A 23,929-nucleotide genomic window follows, 5' to 3' on the forward strand; every position below is an offset into this window, starting at 1 on the left:
TGGCAGAGCAGAGCTAGACCCCTTCTCCCACCAGGATTCTGAGGGATTTTTAAGCACTGCAAACATTTCCAGCTGTATTCACATCCTCCTAGATGAGCACAAAGCAGGACAGATAAACTTCAGCTAGTGTAGATGCATTTTTTTCATGGGTGAGAATATTAATAAGATCTCCTTCATTTACCCATGCCACTTATTTTGGGGAAAATTATAGAAACTTCTTTCACTTTTGAGACTAGTAATCCTCTGTCAGATTTCACTGTTTCTGAGAAAAAGTCTTAGAAGATATTGGGCACTGGGTACAAGCAGAAATGCATGCAGATGGAGTAATTTTACAAACCTTGTTTCCGTAGGACTTCAGGTTGACAGGAAAATCACAACAAACAAAACTCAGTCATCATCTACCCCTGGCTGTGGAGACATGGTGCAGTAGCTTGTCCTTTTGTGTCACTGGAGCTGTGACTAATCCACAGCCCCAACACATGGCAGCAGAAGAGGGAGAGGCATTTTGCCAATTGAGGGCAGCTACCCGTGTCACCGAAAACTGGGATAAAAACTTATTGACACCAATGTGATGTAGACACTTCTTTATTGACAGCCGGACGTGTAGGGGAGTGCTCTCACCAACAACACGTGCCAAGCACCAGAATCATACACCTTATATACAACTTACTCATACATATTCATTAAGTATTCATACATAAACATACAATCTCCAAGAAATCATTAACATATTCTCCTCCTATTTCCAATTCTGCGCAGTAAAGGTTAGAAATGTCTAGAAATGGGTCTGGGGTGTAATGTGAGTAGGTGGTCCATGGGTCAGTGGTCGCGATCTCCCCCTGCCGGAATTACCTTTTGCTTAAGGACACAGTTTTCTTGGCAGGTACCTGCAAGCTGTTACGGTTACTTCCCTCAGTTCCCATCAATCATGGACCTTGACAACTACTTGCATTCTTCTAGTCCTATACATGTAGTATAAATCAGTTTACAAATTACCTTGTGTTTTCTTACCTAGGTTCTAACCGTTCCTACTTAACAATTATGACCAATCCCTTAGGCCTTGGTACAGGGCTGTACAGGGAATCTTAGAGTAGCAGTTGGTTGCTAGATTCAAAATACAATAAATGTAAAATGATTTTTACTAAAATATCTCTCAATTCTATACTTATATTAAAATCAAACACAATTTAATTTCAGTTGATAATAAAATCAGTAACATCTCCCCCCTTTGAAAGTGTTGAAAATAATTTCAATACTTTCATCCTCTTATTCGTTTTCATCTTCAAAGGCAAATTTTGTCCAGCCAGATGATGGTGGTGGTGGGCTGTAGTCTGGTGGCATAGTGGGTACTTCTCTCATAATTGTACAATGTATTGCAAGCTTATTAGTAAACTGTCTTTTAAGACAGGCATACACCAACATAATCATCAAAAGGACGATTAGTAGCAAAAATGGAGTTTTGATTAGGGATTTCATCCAAGAGCTCAAGTTCCATCCTAATCCACTAAAAATTTTTCCAAGCCAATCTTCTGACATAACTTCTCGAATTGTTTCTGTTTGTTTTGTTTTGGTTGGGTTTTTTTGTTTGTTTGTTGGGGTTTTTTTTATATATTTATTTTACCTAATAGATATAAATCATGCTCTACATCCTGAGTGATTTTGGAATATGAATGCAGCAATGATCCAATCTATCTTTAAGATATCCACACACTCCATGCTCCTTTAACAGAAGCATATCTAATGCCATCCAGTTTTGAATTGTTGTTCGGGAAGTTGCCTGTAATTGGATGTTTAATTCTTTAAATCCCTTCCTTGTAACACTGGCCAATTTTTCTACTTGTCCTGTTAAGTGATAAAGCCATTCTCTATTCCTATAGGACACTATTGGGTTTAAAAGAGACTCAAAAGACCAGCCAATTTTTACTCCTGTTGATGGTTCATTCCAGGTGTCGTCATTTGTTTCAGACCTTTCAATTCGTTGTAATTTTAAATTTTCCAGGGAGCCCCTGAATGGTGATTTCTTCCAAATCAGAAACAATGTTGGCTGGCCTAAAGTAATTTGTTTCACCTTACCATCTACTGGTAAGTGGATTCTCCAGGTGCCATCACTTAATGCCCAAACTAAATGTCCTGGACACTGAATGGTGGATTTCTTACAACTAAAAAAGTATCCTGGGTGTACAGATGCTAGTCATGGTGACGTTATTATGAAAACCTCAACAAGAACAACCAAACTTCAGAGCAGCTGCCAAATGAGGAATTCTTTGAATTACTAAGTCTGCATTGCTGCAATCATACACCTTTTCACATTTCCACCATGGTACTACATGTTCCTTTTCTAGTCGGGTAGTGCCTTTATCTACTATTGAGGGAAGGATTGCAAACACTCTATTAATCTAGGTACCATCCCAAGTAAAACACCAAGGGGTTCTGGCCATGTACTGAAATCGTGAGAATATGGACATAGACCATAGAGTCCCACTGTGCCTGTTTTGGGGTACTTTGCCCAGTTTTGTTACACTGCCATTTCATGATGCTCCTGCTCACATTGTTTTTAATTTGTTCATCATATGAACACCATCCTAGATTAGGGTTTGGGCCTCCTGGGTGGGGAACTCGATCCAAAGCACTCGGTTGAGACCCTGTTACAAAGTCATAATTTAGTAGTTTTTCACAGTCTGATTTTTACCCAGTGATTTCCATTGTTTCCTAATAACTTTCACTTGTTTATACCATTGAATCACTGGCTTTTGTTTGCAATAAGTGGTCTCGTTTTTGTGTTCTAGATAGGTCAAATTCATAGTTAAGATTCCCTGAGGAATAGATTCACCTACTGCTCTTGGTATTGGTAAACTGGCAGTAATTTACGTAACGTTCTGCAAGTTGCAAATCCCTTAATCAATACTAACATCAAATTTTCTTCAGGCATTCCGTTAGGAATGTTAATTAATTGTTCTGTATTTGATTGCCTTTTGTTTCTAGCCACCAAATCAAACCATGATCTCACCAGCGCCACCTTCCAAGCCAATATAAGGGGAACAATCACAAACTGATATAAAATATTAGACATGTTTCAGTCTTTGGATCATGGCTTATAATTTTCCATGGAGTAGGCGCCTTTTTCACCCAAGTATAGTGTATCCAAATATCTGATTCCTCAACCTTGATAGCCATGAGAGTGGTTAACAGTATCTGGAAAGGTCCCTTCCAGCGTTCCCGCAGAGGTTCGGAAATCCACGTTTTCACGTATAGTCTCCTGGTTGAAAATCATGCACTGGAGTCTCTAGGGATAATGGTCTATTCCACGCTACTGCGCTCTGAATCGCAGTCAAAGTTTTTCCTAAAGAAAGCAAATAGTTATACACATCCTGTTTTCCTTTTACATGCATGTTTGGATTTTTGGTTCTGGTGACTCATAAGTTTTTCCATACAGTAATTCATAAGGACTGACTGAGGTTCCACTCTTTGGTTGTACTCTAATTTGTAATAATGCCAATGGAAATGCTTGAGGCCATTTTAAACTGGTCTCTTGACAGATCTTACTTATTTGCCTTTTAAAAATCTGGTTCATTCTTTCTACTTTTCCACTGGATTGTGGCCTCCATGGAGTATGTAAATCCCAAGGGATACCCAGAATTTTGCTAACTTTTTGGACTATTTCTGCAACAAAGTGTAGACCTCTGTCAGATGAAATTCCAATAGGAACTCCAAACCTTGGAATTATTTCTCATAGTAACAACTTTACTAGTTGCTTTTCTTGTGTGGTGTGACAGGGAAAATCTTCTGGCCATCCTGTAGAAGTATCAACCCCCACCAGGATGTACTGGTACCCATTTTGCCTAGGTAATTCTGAAAAATCTACTTGCCAATAATTTCCAGTTTCTGTACCAGATTTTAATCTACCAAATTGAACTCTTTTCTTGATTACTGGATTATTTTTCTTTCTTAAACTATACTTCACATTTTGCAGTTATTAATTTAGCCATGTCCATCATTTTAACAAATATAACTTGTTTTTGTAAAGAAGTTACTAAAACTTCTGCTCCCTGATGACATTCTTGATGTTTGGTTTGCATTATTTATTTCATTAACAAAGGTGGAACTACTACTCGTCCATGAGGGGTTACTGTTTTGGAGGGAATTAATGCCATTTGGAATGCTTGATACTTTGCTATTTCCTTTGCTGTTCGGTCTGCCAAATTGTTTCCAACAATTTCTTTTGTGTTCCCAATTTGGTGTGCTTTACAGTGCATGATTGCTACCTGATCTGGTTTTTGAACTGCTTGTAATAATTGTAAAATTTAATTTTGATGCTTAATATTTGATTCCTGAGAGAATAATCCTCTTTCTTTCCACAAAGCTCCATGGACATGTACCACCCCAAAAGCATACTTTGAGTCTGTCCAAATATTTACTTTCTTTGTTTCACTTAGTTCTAGGGTTCGAATCAAAGTAATGAGTTCTGATTTCTGAGCTGATGTGGTACTCGTCAGTGCCTTTGCTTCTATAACTGTGGTGTCTGTTGTTACTGTATATCCAGAGTATCAAACTCCTTGCACCATAAAGCTGCTGCCATCTGTATACAGTTCCCAGTCTGGTTACTCCAATGGTACATCCTTCAAATCTTCTTGACTGGAATAAACATACTCGATAGTAGCCAAGCAGTCCTGCTCCAGTTCTCTTCTTCCTGTGTGGAACTTAAAAACACTGCAGGATTTACCAGGTTAGTTGTTTTTAGAATCACCTCACCTTGTTCAGTCAGTACTACCTGGTACTTCATCATTCAGCTCAGAGATAGCCAATGTCCCCCTTTCTGTTCTGAAACAGTTATCACCATGTGTGGGACATAGACTGTTATTGTGCTTCTCAAAGTTAATTTCTGAGCTTCCTGTATGAGCATCACTGTTGCAGCCACAGCTCAAAGGCAGTTTGGCTACCCTTTACTCACTGTGTCCAGATGTTTGGAGAAATATCCAACCAGTCACATCCTGCTTCCCATCTTCTGAGTCAGCACACCTAGTGCCAGGCGTTGTCTTTTGTGAACGCACAGCTGAAAGTCTTTAGTTAAGTCCAGAAGTCCTAAGGCAGGTGCAGACATTAAAGCGTTTCAATTCTGTGACAGCCCGTTGTTGCTGTGAGCCCCATGTAAAAGGAGAGTTCTTCGGGCCTCATATAGCAGTTTAGTATGATGACACCACCCGGACATTCCTAAAAATGCTCTGAGTTTATGAATATTTTTCAGCTCAGGTATATTGCAAATGGTTTCTTTACGATCTTTTCCTAATTGTCGCTGTCCTTTTGAAATTTCAAAGGCCAAGTAAATCACAGTCTGGCAGGGTATTTGGGCTTTCTTCTGAGATACTTTGTACCCATTCAGTCCCAGAAAATTCAAAAGATCTATTGTTACCTGTATGTAGGTAAAACTTTATTCTGTAGCAATCAGTGTGTCATCCACACATTGTAAAAGCAAATGTCCAGGTTTTTGTTTGTCCTGTTTCCATGTTTCAAGCTCCTTTGCCAGCTGATTTTCAAAAATGGTCAGGCTATTTTTAAATCCTTGGGGTCGTCTTGTCCATGTCAGCTGAATCTTTCATCCTGTTTGTGAATTTTCCCACTCAAAAGCAAACAATATTCTGTTTTCCTTCTCCAAAGGTATACAAAATAAAGCATCTTTTAAATCAAGCACTGTAAACCACTGATAAGTCTCCTTTAAAGCTGTTAACAGCATGTAAGAATTTGCTACTACAGGATATATATCCTTAACTATTTGATGCACTGCTCTCAAGTCTTGCACCAACCTATATTCACCCAAGGGTTTTCTGACTGGTAGAATGAGAGTTTTATACTCAGATTCACACTCCTCCAAGATTTTAATTTTCGAAAATTTATCAATCAGTTTCTTTCTTATATCTGATACCGATTGTCCTATAAAAATCAAAGCCAATTATATCAGAGCTGCCTCGGTTTCTACTCTCAAATCAGTTTTTTGGGGTTTTGTTTTTTGTTTTTTTTTTTTCCTGGCAGCTTCTTTCAGTCTTTCCAGAAACACTGGGGGAGATTCATTCTTACCTTGTCTCACCTCATACAATTTAGATAAGTTCAGAAACAGGCATGGCATGTTTAACTCCATATAAAATCCATTTCTGATACCGACTCAGTCTTTTTCTGTGCTCCACATTATGTGGATCCCCACTGCAGATTCCCAGACAGAAAATTCTGCTCTAATATTCCACCTGTTGTCCCACTCAATACAGTCACTTCTGCCTGTGCTTTGCCAGCATTTAATACCATCTGGTTTTCTGTATCATCTAACAAATTAGATAACATCACCTGTAAATCACTCCAATCCAGATTCTGTGTTCTGATTATAGTATCTACTACTATGCCTGTTCTCTCAGGATCCTCTCTATACAATCCTGCTGCCTGCTTCCAAGCCATCAAATCCATCACTGAAAAGGCACTTTCACATACACCGGCCCATCATTGCCAACTCCCTGCTGCAGGGGAGCTATTTTTTGTACCTGCTGCTGAGTTCTTTCAAGAAACAGGGGTGTGAATTACAACCTCAGATGGCCCTTCATCCACATCCTCTATTCCAGTACTCTCAGGTTCCTCTACCTGTTCTCTATATTCTCGCCCCCAATGCCATTCTCTCTGCGGAGGGGATATATCTAATTTCGGCCCTTCATCCTTTTCAGCAGAAACAATTCCTTCCTTTAAACAATCTTTTCCAAGCTCACATGTTGAACAACACTTTTTCACCCTTTTATCATCAGAAGTTATAGCCATTTCTAAATTATCCCTACCAACCAACTTACAGTTCTTCTGCTAATCCTTCCTTTCTCTTAAATAGAAAAATAAATCAACATGTGGCACTTCATTTCCCTTCTCTTCTACAAAACAGCATTAACTGCAAAATGGTATTATAATTCAGTGTCCCATTCATGGGCCATTTTTCCTGATCATCCATAGTATACAGAGGCCACCAGCGATTACAATATTCAATCATCTGACTCTTTTGCAAATCATCCTGCAAATCTCCCCAGTGTGCTAACAAACATCCCAACGGAGAAGTTTTCAGAACTTTGTCATTTGCAGCCAGATTACCCATACTTTTACTTTTAAACAAATGAGTCAGTTTAGATGCCTTGATTCAGTTACTTTGTACACAATATACAATCACTCAAGTCTGTCGCTTAGTTCTTCTCCGGCTGCACCCCTCTCAGGATAACAGAACCGAGGATCTGAACTCCGCACTCGCTTCATGCTGAATTGCACGTCTCACGCTTACAAACACACTCACACTCACACCTTCCCACAATTATTACCATAAATAAAGGCATGTAACACAATATAACACAGTTCTTAATTACCACTCAATACTCAATTGAGGACATAAACAGTACCACAATAGAGTGCATAAAAACTTCTAACTTTTCGTTAGAGGCACTACCTTTGAGAACACTATAGCATATAGTTTCCCTTGTCTACATTGTTTTCCAACCCTGCAATAGCTTTTGCTTATGTCCTACGGGCAGATGCCTAGGCTTACACTTTACGCTAGGATCCTTTGGTCCAACCCTGCACAGCTTTCACCGCGTCTGACAGGCAGATTTATACAATGGGACTCTAACCCACTCGAAGTGGGACTTTAACCCACTTATCCCAATACAAAAGAGAAGTCTTACCAAAATCCAGGGGACATCGCAAAGAACCTTAAGGATCGGGGATCGATGGGTATCCCCGAGAAATCCCCCGAGAAATCCTTGGTGCTGGCTGGAACCAAGGTCCCCGACTCCTCCAGTCTCTCTCAGCGAGGTCCCATCTGGGTCACCAGAAACTGTCACCAAAAACTGGGATAAAAACTTATCGACACCAATGTGATGTAGATAAGCAGACACTTCTTTATTGACAGCTGGACGTGTAGGGGAGTGCTCTCACCAACAACACGTGCCGAGCACCAGAATCATACACCTTATATACAACTTACTCATACATATTCATTAAGTCTTCATACATAAACATACAATCTCCAAGAAATCATTAACATATTCTCCTCCTATTTCTGATTCTGTGCAGTAAAGGTTAGAAATGTGTAGAAATGGGTCTGGGGTGTAATGTGAGTAGGTGGTCCAACATACAATCTCCAAGAAATCATTAACATATTCTCCTCCTATTTCCGATTCTGTGCAGTAAAGGTTAGAAATGTGTAGAAATGGGTCTGGGGTGTAATGTGAGTAGGTGGTCCATGAGTCGGTGGTCGCGATCTCCCCCTGTCGGAATTACCTTTTGCTTAAGGACACAGTTTTCTTGGCAGGTACTTGCAAGCTGTTACGGTTACTGCCCTCAGTTCCCATCAATCCTGGACCTTGACAACTACTTGCATTCTTCTAGTCCTATATATGTATTGTAAATCACTTTACAAATCACCTTGTGTTTTGTTACCTAGGTTCTAACCATTCCTACTAGACAATTATGACCGATCCCTTCAGCCTTGGTACGGGGCTGTACAGGGGATTTTAGAGTAGCAGTCGGTTGCTAGATACAAAATACAATAAATGTAAAATGATTTTTACTAAAATATCTCTCAATTCTATACTTATATTAAAATCAAACACAATTTAATTTCAGTTGATAATAAAATCAGTAACACCCGGATTTCTGAAGTCTCCAAGGACTAAATCCACTTCATGCTGACACTCCAGAGGTACTGGACTGGTCCCATTTTATAATGAAGCAACCTTGGAGCCAATCCAGATTAGACTGTTGAACTAAGTTAGCTAACTCATATCACTGGGACTTAAACCAGGAGCAGTTTTAGTTCACTAGGTAAAAGCCACACCTTTTTTTTTTTTTTTTTTTTTTTGCCATCCACTGTTTAGACTAGGTTTTGCATATATGAATGCCATGCTGAACAGCTTTTTTAGCTATTTTGTATCAAGGCTGAAGAGGTAAAATATTCAAAAGAAAAGGAAGTAAAAAAGAAATAAATTCTTGAGTGCGTTTGGTATTAGCCACTCTCCAGGCAACTCCTAGCTAAAGGCAAAGCTAAATTAAATTTTGTAGTATCAGAGTGAAATATATATATGCATACACACACACACATACACTCCGTAGGAGCTATTTTTAACACATGTACATCTACCATACCTCACATCTGAGAGCTTTATTTGAATCCAGGCTACTCATAGGGAACAAGCAGCTAATTAATTTATCTCACAAATATTAAACATGCAATTAGTCACCACAGAGCACTCAGTATTCCAGACATTACCCACCACTGTAGTCTCCACACTGTCAACAATGACTCTGGAAAATGAATCACATTCAGTACCTGACCTGCCATAGGAAGACAGACATAAATTGGTTTACCATATGCTGGTTTATATTGTTCTTATAATTCTTTTTCTCGTGTGCATGTGTGTGTGCAGTCAGCTAATGGGTTCTCTTCAATCATAATGCTGTGAAGGAAGTAAAGTAGTGTTTAGAAGGTTAAGTAAACTTTTAGTCTCAAAATCTTGAGATTAATATTTTGGCCCAAACACAATTATAAAGAAAAACATGCATCTGTTTCTCCGTTGGTAAAACAAGAGGTAATAGACTAAAAATGCAGGCAGGAAGAGGAGAGTTAGATGTTGAATGAAAACCTTTGAAATGGCAATAATAGTTATGCATTGTTAAACAGATGTGCAAGGGGAGATTGTACAGGTGGTGACAGGCACTTGAAGAAGGGCTTGGGCACAGCTGATAGTGTCCTGGAGAGGAATGGTGGGGGTTGTAAACTCTCAAGCTCCTGTCTAGCATTACGGCTGCGTGTTTGTTTCTTCAAAGACCTCATCAAATTTGGCAGCTGTATTACTTTTATCAATAGCAGCGCAAGGATCAAACAATCTTGCAAACTGAACTATCAGCTGAAGTTGAAGCACATTTATTTACTGTAAAGCAAACATCATTACTGTTGCCCTTGAGATATTTTGTGATTAAGTGCAATTTCTCATGCTAGCAAATCTAGTAGAATTTGTATAAATCGTAACTGCCATTATTCCAGGGCTAGCTCCTAAAATTCAGAGAAGATTCTGGGGGTTAAACAATTTTAAAGATCAGAAAATGGTATTGTAATTGTAGGAAAGCCTTGCAAGATGGGGTCCAGCTCAATTCGTTGTAGTGCTTTGGCAGTACATATAGCATAGCAATTAGAAATTATTTCTGCAAGAGTGGAGCATTAGAAGACATCATACTGTTATACAGCACTGGAGCATTTGGTCATAAATCTTGCAACCTGTGGTAGAATCTAAACTAATAAAGCATTAAAAAGAGGGCAAAAAATTTCAGTACCTTTTCAAACTCTTCATCTTCATTTGAGAACGTGGTTTTACAGTGGTGATATGAGGTTTAATGTGGGTGGGAATCTATCAGTGCTTTTGTTTTTATTGTTGTACTTCATTTCTTAATGTTATTTAACCTCTGTGGCTTTTGTTGGATATATTTATAAGTTGCTAAACCAATAGCAATAGAGTACAGCAACCATTCTTTGAGTTGCAAAACAGTGTTCTCATCATCAAACTGCTAGTTTAAATGTTAGTATGGAAATCAGTTCTTAGACTAATCGACAAATAAATCAGAGGATGAAATACTGGGCTAGGTGACTGAATCAAAACCTTTGATGAGGGGGAAAGAGTTCATTAACAATCAACATGAAATTCCAGAGCAATCCAGTGGTTTAAAGAATGCTGCTGTATACACATGGACATATTGTAGTGTTTTGAAATTTCAATGACATATAACATGCTTCAGATTTTTGTTAGTATTAGCCTTTTTTTTTTTTCCCCTCTGTGATTTGGGGTAATGCCCCTGTGGTTCCACCATCTCTGGAGCACAAGCATAGGGAATCCTTCCTCTGTGCCAGCCTCTCGTATGGATACCATGGAATGAGGGCTATAAGGGTCATCATGTGATCCCCACAAGTCCATCCCTCTGGGTATCCCCTTCCTCCTCTAAGGCTTGCATCTCCCATGGGCAGCAGCACTTGCATTTTGTAGTGAAGGCTTTGCTTGTGCTGGCTTTCCAGCCACTGGTAACTACCACAATGGGCACTGTGGTTCCCATTTGCTGGTCTGGACAGGCAGGCTGTACCCCTCACTCCCACAGCTGTGCCACCTCCCAGGTCTGAGCAGCTCTGGGCTGCCAAGTCAAGGGTTACACACTCTCTGTATGAGTGCAGAGGTGGGAGTCTTCAGTGGGAGCCCCAGCCTCTGCACTCAGTTTGAAACCACTGCGGTACTGTTAGGTTACAGTGTGTTTTGCATTCACAAATTGTGGGCCTCTCAGTCTCAGTGGTATAATTTAGGGAGTTCAACAGCAGCTTCTTTGTAGCTGTAATAATTGGTCTGAAAGTCAACTCTAATCTCTAAGGGTGTTAAATATAAACAAATGCCATTCTGCATAAAAATGCTGTTCCTGTGTATGTATGTGTATATATGCTAAATATAAAGATTGAAGGAAATGCTTTATAAAAACAATTCTCTTTAAACCCTTAGGGAACACTAATTACTTTTAATTTCACTGTGTGATGGTCCTTATCCAGGGGAAGTATGCTGCATGGGCTATAAACCATTTTTATATCATATAGCATTTAACAGAGACTACCTGGAGTTATTTCAGCTGCCCCCCTTGTCACCATGACTAAACATGCAGTGTTTGACTCCCTAATCGTGATGGGCATTCAGGAAAGCTAACTGAGCCCTTCTCTCCTACCTGCCTCTGAGTGGTTGTGTTTTTCTTAGTGTTTGCTATACCACTTTTGCAGCAGAGCATCGCTCTGTCTGGGGGAGGTCAGAGGGCAGTCATGGCCATGCAGACAGCTGCTGTTCCCACAGCAGAAAGATCAGCTCCAGTGACAGCATTGTCCTCAGCAGCCAGGAGCTGTGACTCCAGAGCTTGCTTTCCAAGTCACTTAAGAAGCTGGTGTAAACTTGTGTGAAATACTGGGTGGACAGCACTGCACATTGACATCCACCCTCCACAGAGCATCAACTGCAGAACAGAGCTTGGGAATATGCTGGCTCTGCTCAGATCTGGGTCTAATTTGATTCAAGCTCAACCCAATCGTCTCTGCTCTTTCTAGAAGGCCAGCCCGAAATCCTGAAGATGCATCTCTGTCAGGTCATCTCTGTAGGAAATGAGCAGATAGGTATTCACAGTTATATGAATGTATGGAAACAGGTTTACTGAAGCTTAAAATAAAATCAACACCATAACCAATTTCTGTGTTGACATTAGAGTAGCCACTCACAGAGACTGCAGTACTAGAAAGCGGCTACTGGCAGATTTTGGACACTCAAGCATCGCACCCATTGAATCTTCAGTGTTTGTTGTTTAGGCCACAATCCATTCCTCCTTTTCTATTTGGAAATCTCTTCAGATATTGTAGATATTACCAGAAATAAATAATGACATTTTTAAGCTGTTTACTATGCACCTTAGTAAGTGTTGAAGTGTGTGCTCCTGTAGATGTTTTCAATTTACTTATAGGAAACTTTGGAAATCAGCACGGGGTTTAGTTGTGAAATTCAGGCATAGCATGTGGAAAACTGTAGGCAATGGTCTGTCGTTCCTGTCCACAAAAGTGGCCCGGCATCCTCCCATTCTTAGGCATTCCTGCTTTTGGTGAAACATCTCTCTGAAGCATCTGATTCTCTCTGGGGAAGGGTTGGACCTGATGCCTTGTCGAGACTGACCATTCATAAAGCTAGGTGGATCATTTTAAGGCTTTTAATGCTAGTTCTGGTCCTGAAAAGAAATCTAAAGACAGAAATTTGTATCCAAATATTGCAACATTATGTAAGAAAAGAGTTTTTTGTCTTTTTACAAACAGATTGAGTATAAAGTGATTGTGCATTTATCTTTAACTGCCTGAGGTTCTTAATATCATTGAAGCATGATCCCATCCTGAAAACATAATTTCCTTTTTCTTTCGGTGTGATTTAAGTGGCTTAAATCTCTTTTACCTTCTCCTGTTACAGAACAAACTTAACACATGTGATTACTTTCATGAAAGTACATCAGCAGCACTGATAACACTAGAAAAAAAATGTATTGAGGTCTGAGAAAGGGTAATCAGTTATAGTTATGGCTAAGGATATGAATGCTGTTTTGCTTCAATGTCTGTGATTAAATGATTCCTATTTAAAAACAAAGGTAGATTTGTATTTCATTGTAAAATTACTTAAAAAAGAAACTCTCCAAAACATGTAGTAAAATTGAGACTTTGGTGTTCTCAGTGAACTCCAACCTTGCTCATAACCTCAGCACAGATTATTATGTTCAAATTTGCGAGACAAAAAATACTTTTCTCATAGTAATAGCTTCCAGTTGCTCTTCAGCCTAAGTACGTTCTGAAGCTGTGACTGAGGATGAAAGTCTCTCTATGCCATTTTCAATTCCTTGACCAATCTAGCATCTTTCTGCATTTATTTTTCAGATTTTTTTTTAAAAGCTATTGTTTTTGCAAACAGTGCTTTGAATTCCATCTTGGTGGCATTTTAGAGCATTATTGCAAATTATTCAATTTATATGCATAGTCCAGCCTACATCATTATTCCTACTAAGGCAGGAAGAGAAAAAAAATATATCAGAAAAGAAAAACAAAGGCAGAAACCAGACGACTATTCTAGAAAAATACTTTTCACCAAGCTGAGAACAAACCTAAACCCTCTTCATCAAGATGATATTTTTTAGAAAATCATTGAAAAGAAAGATTCAAATGACTGCAGTAAAACTCAAAAGGTATACTATTATGAACACTAATTAATGTAAGTATTAATGTTTTTGGCTTCAGATGAGATGATCCAGAATTCTTAAAAAATAATAAAAATTATTGTAGAGATGTATTCACATACCTGAACATATTCCAATTTAGCGGCTCATCATTATTCACAGAATAATTGGCTGTTCATTTATATCCTGTGAATTTCAAGTCGGTTTAAATACATAGATATTACTTTCTCATATATGTTGTTTTGCAGTCTGTGCTTCTGGTGGGGATGATGAAGTAACACAGGCATGGTTAGCCCAAAAGAAGCGTAAGGCATAGCACTATTCCTCCAGCATATACCAACTGTCTGATGGATTCAGTTTCCTTCACAAATTCCACATCTGATCCTCTGGAAATGCCCAGATGTGAAACCTGATTCTCCATCCTCTTTGTCTGATTTGAATGTACAATGGACTGGAGTCCAGCCAATGGACTCACCTATTGCTGTCAATTCAAATTAAAAAACATACTGCTGAAAAAAGAAGTGAGAAAGTTTGCGGTGGTAGAGCTGGGTTCCCAACCTGTAAGATGTTATGATACATGCTGAAAACCTAGGGCAGATTTATTACTGTCAACAAATGTGCAGGTATTAATGGCATCTTTTTTCAAATGCAGTCAGTTAGAGAAATGAATGAGTTTTCTCCAGTCCTGTGCCAAATTAAGTGTATGGACAAACTCCATTTCAGCTAAGAATAAGCAAAGAGTTGGTGCTTTTGGCTTGAAGTATTTAGCTTGCTGAGACCTTTGAAGAGACATACAATAAAGAACTGCATCAGGAGGAATTTGAGGGGGAGTAAAATCTTCAGCTATGCACACAGAGGAGCAGTTTCAGCAAGGTGCTGAAACAAAGAAATTGGCTCAACGGTCAGAATTCAATATAACTGTGAAGCAGGTGTTCTTTATTAGCAGTGCTGGGTACACCCTAGGGATTTTCCACCATAAGGGCTCCCAAGAACTAGCAAGGAACATCAGTTTATATACACACAAATCATACATATTCACTAGATTTTCTGGAAAGGGGTGTCTTATGATAATGAGTTCCCGGAAATACAGGAATCACAGAATCATCTAGGTTGGAAAAGACCTTGAAGATCACCTAGTCCACCATTAACCTAACACTGAGAGTTCCCAAGTACACCATAACCCTCAGCGCTATGTCAGCCCAACTCTTAAACACCTCCATGGATGGGGACTCCACCACCTCCCTGGGCAGCCCATTCCAATGCCTAACAACTCCTTCTGGAAATAAATGCTTCCTCATATACAGACTAAACCTTCCCTGGTGCAACTTGAGGCCATTACCTTTTGTTCTATCTCTTGTTCCTTGGTTAAAGAGACTTATCCCCAGCTCTCTGCAACCTCATTTCAGGTATAGGGTGATGAGGTCTCCCCTCAGCCTCCTCTTCTCCAGACTAAACACCCCCAGTTCCCTCAGCTGCTCCTCATACAACATGTACTGCAGAGCCTTTGAGGACCTGCTGTTTTTATCAGTTCTCTGCAGCTAGGTGGGGAAAAGGGCTCAGAGTCTTAAAGGTACAGATTAGTTATTAACTTTTTCCCTTCATCATCCTTCAAGTTCACCTTGGGCCTAATTGGCTTACTGGCTTAATTAACAAAGTGCTTATTAATATTTAGTGGCAATTAATTTTCAAGGCATTTTTTTTTCTGTTAAGATCATGAGTACTGTACTAATGTTGTGCAACTGTGTTTCTGGAGAACCAACCAGTACAGGGTGTGGGTTTTTTTCATTTATGTATCTAGCAAAATTTATTTATTTGGTCATGTTATGTTGATTTGTCCTGCAGTTATAATAATTAGCATCAGTATGAAACAAAGACCTGAGAAAAGGGCTTGTTTGAAACAATGGCATGATAGCTTTGACTGGGTTTGCATAAATGATGATGGTCTGATGAGCAGATAAATGACTCCTGTCAGATAGCACAGTATCATACTAACAAAAGGTACATTTCTGAATGGTGATGAGCCTACATTTTACAAATTCAAGTGCATTATTTTGGTATTTTAATATTTATATGTGCATGAAAATTTGAGTATGGATGATAGAGCCTGGGACCTAGCTACAATCCACAAGCTTATTTCATAACACTACATTTCTGTGATATTTAATTTATGTGTGTTTTAATGGGACAGTCTTACTCCCATGTAAATCTGGGGGTGCTGGGAAAGGCCAAGGATCCCTCCAGCTCATACCTGCTTAGAGAAACAATGTAAACCCAGGGTATATAAAGACATACTTCAATGGACACAAATTCCTTGCTTTCAGCTATCTATGGCTTTCAGGACTTTATGAAGAAATAGAGTTTTTGATAACTGGTAGCCATTGATAGGCTCTTCTGTGAGTTCGTCTTTCTGTTACATGTTTATACTTTGTAAATCTGCACATCCTGTGGCAGTGAGTTCCCCAGTGCATACATGGCTTGAAAAAATACTGCCTTTCCTTACCTCTAACACATGTACATGCTATTTCTTTTTAATGATCCCTGCTTCTTGCATTCTAAGAAAGAATCACTAATCATTACTTGTTCACCTCCATCCTGCCTGAGACCATATGGACATCTCTGCCAGCAGGCCATAAGCCAATATTTTTTCTTACTTGAAGAATCCCAGTTTCTTAATCCTCTCACTTTTCTTCATACTCAGTACTTTCAATTTGAAAAAAAAAAATATTACTAGGATACATAAAAAAGGTGTATAAAACTGGGAAGATGCACACGCAAGCTTTGTTTTGGACAGTCTCTAACCAGCAGAGTGCCAGAAGGTGAGAAGATGCAGGAGAGCTGAGTATGCACACGACCAATGTGATCAAGCAATGCCCATTTATTACAACTAAGAAAGCCTGCGGCGGATGAAGGAAGCAAGCAGCCGATTCAATGTGAATGATAGTGCAAGCTTCGATTTTATTGAAAGAAATCACACCTTATATAAGCACTCTACAATACACTACTTGCAAATCTATTGGATACATTTAGAAGGTTACATTATAATATCTCAGCCATTGGGTACATCTAAAAGGTTACATTATAATATCCCAACCCCTTGTGGTATTATTTCAGGTATGCGTAAACACTTTTCTTGCTTTGAACCTGTTTTCTTTCTCAGAGCTGTTTTGCAATCACCCCCAAGGCCACAATGTGCCTCATTTTCTCTCTTTGTTATCATAACAGTCCTTGTTAGCATAACTGAGCCCTGAATCTCCTTCCTTGTTAGCATAACTGTACCCTGGGTTTTTCCCTCTGTTTACCTCAGGTGGCTGTAACCAGCTCCTGCAGGGAGCTATGGCCTTGTTCTATGAGCCATTCTCCAACAAAAGCCCTTTTATAATGTTCTCCCACACACGTGAGTAACATGCAGTACAAGTCCTCAAGATTGGACAGTTCACTTAGCCCGTGCTTTAAACCTTTTTATGACTGGATAAAGGTGCCACATCAGCCTTGCCAGGCTTCCTGCCCTGTGTAACTTCCTCTTTCGTCCCAACCCCTTCCAAGAGTTGTTTGTCTCGTCGAGTTTCTCCCCCCTCATTCAGGGTCACATCCTTATCGCATTCTTGATCAACTGAGGCACTTATCAATCTTGTTATCACGGAGGATTGCTCACATGGCCATTCTCTCACAGAAAGCCCTCTAGAATCCCAACAAGAAGAAATATACTGTTTTTTCTCTTAACTTGTTTTTCACCTTACAAGATAGAGATCAGTGCCAGAAATGGGACCCTCAGTTGGATGGACATCTGCTTCTAGTGTACCGTTTTCATGTTTTTCTGTATTTCTTGATCTTTTACTGGTTCTATAGATTGTGTCTCACATTCCTTATCCCTGGTGTGTTTGGAAATGCTTGTATGGGATTTTATGCCTTTTTTTTTTTTTTTTTCCTTAATACTCTTCTCCAACATTATTAACATTGTGTATGCCTTTTTTCCGATTTTGTTGTTTATACAAGACTTCTGTGTTTTCAAGGGTAATGTTTTACTCCTGATAGCTCCTTTATTCTGCAGTTTACTGTGACAGCTTTTCTCTGGGGGAGGTGGGAGGGAGTTGCTTTAATGCTTTGTTGGTTTTGTTTGACTGGGTTTTTTTTCCCAAGTGATGTATATTTTGGGTTGTGTTAATACGTGGCTTGCTAAAAGGCTTTGAAAGATCGGTTTGACCCTCAATAAAGACGAGGTTCTTCATCCTTGTTTTGCAAGAGTGAAAACCCCCAATTTTTTCTTTTATCATTCACTGGCATTTTGGCAGGTGAGTCAGCTCTTTCTGGAATTGTATTTGCAAAGCTTGCAAAATTTGGGAATAGAAATAAGAAGGTGGAATTAAGCTGTCCTGAGAGCCACCACCACAACTGCGTCATGTAAGATCCTCTCATGTTCTGCAGAGCTATGGGGTTGACACACTGCTCACCAGTGTGAACAGCCTTCTGCCAACAGGAGACGTTCACCCACAGTATCTCCTTTAACCTAGTCTGTGGGCAAATCATGGGGGATGCTTATGGCTGGCTGCCTTACCATACAGCAAAATGAAACTGTGGAACTGTATTTTGTTCTATGTTTTGGTACTAAAGCATACCCCAAAATAACAACAACAGTAACAATATCATCAGTGGTTACATGTCAGTGATAAAAAGTGCTACATCAGTTAACATGAAATATGTTATCACTTTCCACATCAGGCACACATTCACATTTAATTTTGTTTTACAGTTATGTAATAAAATTTAATTCTATTTCCTCCCCCTATTCAAAGCATGTGCTATAAAATAACCAAAAGCAATCATCCAAGTGTGAATGCAATAGAAAGCTCCATTCAGATTTATTATGCAGTTGGGAAGGGGAAAGTTTAATATACAGTATACTGCAAAATAAGGCAAATATATTCAGCTAGCATGTAACTGTGTTTAAATTTTATAACTTGACTGGTATTGTGAGGTGCATCCTGACAATGAGTCACTGAATTTTACGCATACTGTTGTTATTAATAATCTCTATTTCTATAATGTCTTATATCCCAATTCGTCTCAGACATTCAAATGTTTATATTGGGAACAGTTCATCCCTGTAAGGACACGATGCAGCAGTTATTTCACATTGCATGATCAGTCTTCAGGACAGGCAGCAGAGAGTAATGCTTTAGTGGTTTATACTGCAGGAGCGCATGAAGCAATGCATTATCATTTGGCCCGATACCTTGGCAAGATGCTCCTCAAACAATGTGCTTGTTTGAAGTTATTTGCATGTAACACAGATAGAAGCTGTCACAGTAACACATTGGCAGGAATGGCCAGAGTTGAAGAAGTGGGTTCGATGTAGTGGGTGCCTAAGGGGACAAAGCTCTAAGATGTATGTTGCTTTGGGAGACAGCTGCCTTGTCCCCATTGTATGGCTCAGGAGTGGCACAAGTCTGTTTGAGCTGTGTGCACGGGCAGCTGATGCCACCATAGCTGATGCTTGGTTTTCCCTCCCCCTGCTGTGACTGGGTCTAGTGGAGCAAGACCAGCCCTGATGACCTAGAAGTGAACCCCATCCCTTGGTCTGATTACAGCCTTGCTTCTCCTATGCTGTTCCTGCTTGTTATTAAATGAAGTCAGGTTTGGCGATCTAGTCAGGGTTTGGAGAGGGACCATGGGTTTGTCATTCCCCTCATGCGGATTACAATCTGAAGGATGGCATGTTAATTTTATGGTAATTTGCCCTCACTGCCTCTGCACATAGTTGAAAACCCTAGCTCCCATGAGTGTCTGTGAGAAATACAAACACGTATACAGACAGAATAGAAACCTAATATTTCAGCAGTCCTGTGGGGAAAATGTCTTGCTGCTGGGTGAATCCTTTTAAATGTTTTTTATGACCAGTACAAACACAAAAATGGTCAGTCTGTTCCTGTAGCATGTTTTCATTTTAAGGCTGCATAAGCAGCACTTGCCACTTAGTTTCTAGGAAATGAAATGTGCAAGGTATAATATGTAGTATTTTGTCTTCCTTTTATTCAAGTGCCTCCATCCAGAAATGATAGAAATGGATTTTATATGGAGTTAGACATGCCATGACTAAGTTTCTGAATTGGTCTAAATTATATGAGGTGAGACAAGATAAGAATGAATCTCCTTCAGCGTTTCTGGAAAGCCTAAAAGAAGCTGTCAGGGAAAAAAAAACAAACAACTGATTTGAGAGTAGAAACTGAGGCATCTCAGATATAATTGGCTTTGATTTTTATAGGACAATCGGTACCAGATATAAGAAAGAAACTGATTGATAAATTTCTGAAGTATAAAATCTTGGAGGAGTGTGAGTCAGAGTATAATACTCCTATTTTACCAGTCAGAAAACCCTCGGGTGAATATAGGTTAGTGCAAGACTTGAGAGCAGTGCATCAAATAGTTAGGGATGTATATCCTGTAGTAGCAAATCCTTACACACTGTTAACAGCTTTAAAGGAGACTTACCAGTGGTTTACAGTGCTTGATTTAAAAGATGCTTTCTTTTGCATACCTTAAAAAAAAAAAAAAAAAAAGTTTGCTCTTTAATGGGAAAAATCCACAAACAGGACGAAAGATGCAGCTGACATGGACAAGACTACCCCAAGGATTGAAAATAGCCCAACAATTTTTGAAAATCAGCTGGCAAAGGAGCTTGAAACTGGGAACCAGGAGAAACCAAAACCTTGACATTTGCTTTTACAATATGTGGATGACACACTGATTGCTACAGAATAAAGTTTTACCTACATACAGGTAACAATAGATCTTTTGAATTTTCTGGGACTGAATGGGTACAAGGTAGCCAGGGAAAAAAAAAAAAAATAAAAGCCCAAATAGCATATCAGACTGTGAGATTTCAAAAGGAGAGCAGCAATTAGGAAAAAAACGCTAAGAAGACATTTGTGTAAGCCGAAAAATATTAATGAACTCAGAGCATTCTTAGGAATGACAGGGTGGTGCCATCTTCGCATCATGAATTATGGTCTAATAGCTAAATTGCTATATGAGGCCCAAAAGAACTCTCCTTTTACATGGGGCCCACAGCAACAATGGGCTGTCACAGAATTGAAACGCTTTAATGTCTGCACCTGCCTTAGGACTTCTGGACTTAACCAAAGACTTTCAGCTGTTTGTTCACGAAAAACAACGCCTGGCACTAGGTGTGCTGACTCAGAAGATGGGAAGCTGGAAACGACCTGTCGGATATTTTTCTAAACAACTGGACACAGTGAGTAAAGGGTAGCCAAACTGCCTTTGAGCTGTGGCTGCAACAGTAATGCTCATACAGGAAGCTTAGAAATTGACTTTGAGAAGCACAATAACAGTCTATGTCCCACACATGGTGATAACTGTTTCAGAACAGAAGGGGGGACATTGGCTATCTCTGAGCTGAATGATGAAGTACCAGGTAGTACTGACTGAACAAGATGACGTGATTCTAAAAACAACTAACCTGGTAAATCCTGCAGTGTTTTTAAGTTCCACACAGGAAGAAGGACAACTGCAGCAGGACTGCTTGGCTACTCCTGGCCATCCTGTAAAAGTATCAACGCCCACCAGGACCCACTGGTACCCATTTTGTCTAGGTAATTCTGAAAAATCTACTTGCCAATAATTTCCAGGTTCTGTACCAGATTTTAATCTACCCATTTGGACTCTTCATCACTAGATTGTTTATTACAGTTGAGAAGATTTGAAGGATGAACCATTGGAGTAACCAGACTGGGAATTGTATACAGATGGTAGCAGCTTTATGGCGCAAGGAGTTTGATACTCTGGATATACAGTAACAACAGACACCACAGTTATAGAGGCAAAGGCATTGACAAATAACACATCACTGCTCTGATTCGAGCCTTAGAACTAAGTAAAAAGAAGAAAGTAAATATTTGGACAGACTCAAAGTATGCTTTTGGGGTGGTACATGTCCATGGAGCCTTGTGGAAAGAAAGAGGATTATTATCCTCTCAGGGATCAAATATTAAGCATCAAAATGAAATTTTACAATTTTTACAAGCAGTTCAAAAACCAGACCAAGTAGCAATCATGCACTGTAAAGCACATCAAATTGGGAACACAAAAGAATTTGCTAGAAATAATTTAGCTAACCGAATGGCAAGAAAAATAGCAAAGGATCAACTATTTCAAATGGCATTAATTCCCTCCCAAACAGTAACTCTTCCAAGGGAAAGACCGAAATATTCAGTAAAAGATGAAAAATTAGGTGAACTTTTGAATGCCAAGAAAATTTAGCTGGATGGTGGATAACTCCTCATGGATGAGTAGTAGTTCCACCTTTGTTAATGAGAGAAATAATGCAAACCAAACATCAGTAATGTCATTGGGGAGCAGAAACTTCAGTAACTTCTTTACAAAAACAAGTTATATCTGTTAAAATTACTAAATTAATAGTTATATCTGTTAAAATGACTAAATTAATAACTGCACAATGTGAATTATGTTTAAAAAACAATCTAGTGATGAAGAAAATAGTCCAAATGGGTAGATTAAAATCTGGTACAGAACCTGGAAATTATTGGCAAGTAGATTTTTCGGAATTACCTAGGCAAAATGGGTACCAGTACATCCTGGTGGGGGTTGATACTTTCACAGGATGGCCAGAAGATTTTCCCTGTAGCACCACACAAGCAAAGCAACTAGTAAAGTTGTTAATATGAGGAATAATTACAATATTTTGAGTTCCTATTAGAATTTTTTCTGACAGAAGTCCACACTTTGTTGCAGAAATAATCCCAAATTTTAGCAAAATTCTGGGTATCCCTTGGGATTTACATACTCCATGGAGGTCACAATCCAGTGGGAAAATAGAAAGAATAAATTAAACCTTAAAAAAGGCATATAAGTAAAATCTGTCAAGAGACAAATTTAAAATGGCCTCAAGCATTTCCGTTGGCATTATTACAAATTAGAGTACAACCAAAGAGTGGAACCTCAGTCAGTCCTTATGAATTACTGTATGGAAAACCTTATGAGTTCCCAGAACCAAAAACCCAAACATTCATGTAAAAGGAAAACAGGATGTGTATAACTATTTGCTTTCTTTAGGAAAAACTTTGGGTGTGATTCTGAGTGCAGTAGTGTGGAACAAACCCCTAACTCAAGAGAATCCAGTGCATGACTTTCAACCAGGAGATTATGTCTATGTGAAAACATGGACTTCCAAACCTCTGCAGGAATGCTGGAAGGGACCTTTCCAGATACTGTTAACCACCTTCATGGTTATCAAGGTTGAAGAATTAGATGCTTGTATACAATATACTCGGGTGAAAAAGGCGCCTACTATATGGAAAATTATTAGCTGTGACCCAAAGACTTTAAAACTGACTCTGAGACATGTCTAATTTTTCATATCAATTTTAATTATTCTTTGGATTTTACTCTGGAAAGGGGTATTGGTTGAAGGATTGCATAGCCTAATTGTTAGGAACAAAAGACAATTATAAACAGAACAAATGATTGACATACCCAAAGAAATGTCTGAGGAAAATTTGATGTTAGAATTCATTAAGGGATTTGCCATTTTACAAAATGTCACGCAGATTACTTTACCAATACCAAGAGTAGTAGGAGAATCTACTCTATGGGGAATCTTAACTATGAATTTGACCAATCTGGAACATAAAAACGAGACTACTTATTGCAAACAAAAGCCAGTGACTCAATGGTATGAACAAGTGAAGGTTATTAGGAATCATTGGAAATCAACAGGAAAAAAATCAGATTGTAAGAAATTTCTAAATCATGACTTTACAACAGGGTCTCAACCTAGTGCTCTGGCTCAGGTTCTCCTACAGGAGGCCCAGAACCTAATTTAGGATGGTCTTTGTATGATGAACAGATTAAAAACTATGTGAGCAGGAGCATCATGGAATGGCAGTGTGACAAAACCCGTCAAAATACACAAAAACAGGAGCAGTGGAGCTTTGTATGGTCTATGTCCATATTTTCGTGATTTCATTACATGGCCTTAGTGTTTTTCCTTGGGACAGTACCTGGATTCATGGTGTGTTTGCAGTCCTTCCTTCGATAGTAGATAAAGGCACTACATAACTAGAAAAGGAACATGTAGTACCATGGTGGAAATGTGAAAAGGTGTATGATTGCAGCAATG

At 39.1% G+C, this 23,929-nt stretch overlaps 1 long non-coding RNA gene across 2 annotated transcripts in view; it reads left to right on the plus strand.

The window, feature by feature from the left end:
- The window catches only part of LOC113490400, a 34,111-nt gene extending 17,164 nt beyond the window's left edge, over positions 1 to 16,947 (plus strand). The window contains exons 3-4 of one of the 2 annotated variants that reach the window (XR_003400225.1): positions 1,458 to 1,559; positions 16,936 to 16,947. This is a non-coding gene — a long non-coding RNA (uncharacterized LOC113490400). Of the gene's footprint in view, positions 1 to 1,457; positions 1,565 to 6,254; positions 6,267 to 16,935 lie in introns of those variants that run through there. The other variant, XR_003400227.1, reaches the window with a different exon arrangement.
- The last annotated feature ends 6,982 nt before the right edge of the window (positions 16,948 to 23,929 follow it).

Source organism: Athene cunicularia, assembly GCF_003259725.1.
Source record: "Athene cunicularia isolate RWA chromosome 1 unlocalized genomic scaffold, athCun1 chr1_part2, whole genome shotgun sequence".
Lineage (NCBI taxonomy): Eukaryota > Metazoa > Chordata > Aves > Strigiformes > Strigidae > Athene > Athene cunicularia.